Genomic DNA, 1,314 nt, shown 5'->3' with positions numbered 1-1,314 from the left:
AAAAAAAAAAAAAATTTGAGCAAGGTACGAGAGGCAAAAATATTCCTTTCCCTATGAATCTTTTTTATTTTGGTGGCACAGTAGAGAGACCTAAGTGATACATTATGTAATAGATATTAAAGTGATAAGAATAAAAATAAAGCAGGAAGGGGAATGTTGGAAAGGGGCAGAATATATGGCCATTTTAGACAGAATGGTTGGCAAACACCTAAAAGAGGTGAAGGAGTGAATGATACACTTATCTTTAGGGAAAACATTCCAGGTAGAGAAGAGCAAATGCTGAGGTCCTAAGGCTTTTTAGAGGGTGGGTGGGACAAGTAGATGGATAGTAGGTTCAGTAAATAGCAAGCAGGACAGTATGGCTGGAACAAATTTAGATAAAAAAATAGCTAATGGTGGTTCCACTGGGGCTGCTACTTTCAGGTGGAATTGAAAGGATCTACTGTCAAAGACTAGATTGAGTTATGAGAAAAAAAAAAGTCAAGGTTGATGGCCAAAGCAACTAGAATTGTTACATATAGAAGAGAGGGAAGGGGCATGGCGGCTCAAGCCTACAATCCTAGCACTTTGGGAGGCTTGAGGTAGGCGGATCACAAGATCAAGAGTTTGAGACCAGTCTTGCCAACATGGTGAAACCTCATCTCTTCTAAGAACACGAAAATTAGCTAGACATGGTGTTTTCTGCCTGTAATCTTGGCTACTCGGGAGGCTGAGGCAGGAGAATCACTTGAACCCAGAGGGCAAAGGTTGCAGTGAGCCAAGATCATGCCACTGCACTCCAGCCTGTGTACAGAGGAAACTCTGCCTCAAAACAAACAAACAAACAAACAACAACAACAACAACAAAAAGGGGGGGAGGGGATGTGGGATGGAAAATTCACAGATACATTGGAAAAGCTTATTAGATACACAATTGAGGCTACAAAGACAGTTTGGTGCCTCAAATGCTACTACTAATGGGTTTAGGAATCTCCTTACTTTTCAATAAAAAGAAGCATAAAAGCTAAATAAATTGTTTTCTCTATCAAGTATACTATCCACATTTGCAGATCAAAACCTTTAGACCACTAAGCTCTTTAGAAACTAAGTTAAAGCAATCATTCTGTTAATAATTTACTTTTGCAAGACTTGCTAGTATGTGTTCAATAAACACAGGTTCGTCTTTCTTGGTTATGAGAAGGGACAGATGAAAAATTAAAAACAGGCCGGGCGCGGTGGCTCACGCCTGTAATCCCAGCACTTTGGGAGGCCGAGGCGGGTGGATCACGAGGTCAAGAGATCGAGACCATCCTGGTCAACATGGTGAAACCCTGT

At 40.9% G+C, this 1,314-nt stretch overlaps 1 protein-coding gene across 3 annotated transcripts in view; it reads right to left on the bottom strand.

Moving 5' to 3' along the window:
* NOP58 (NOP58 ribonucleoprotein) overlaps positions 1-1,314 on the bottom strand; it is a 37,159-nt gene that overhangs the window by 2,438 nt on the left and 33,407 nt on the right. The window lies entirely within an intron of this gene.

This window comes from Cebus imitator, unplaced genomic scaffold (assembly GCF_001604975.1).
Source record: "Cebus imitator isolate Cc_AM_T3 unplaced genomic scaffold, Cebus_imitator-1.0 Scaffold101, whole genome shotgun sequence".
Taxonomy (NCBI): domain Eukaryota; kingdom Metazoa; phylum Chordata; class Mammalia; order Primates; family Cebidae; genus Cebus; species Cebus imitator.
This window is presented reverse-complemented; position numbering and strand designations above follow the sequence as displayed.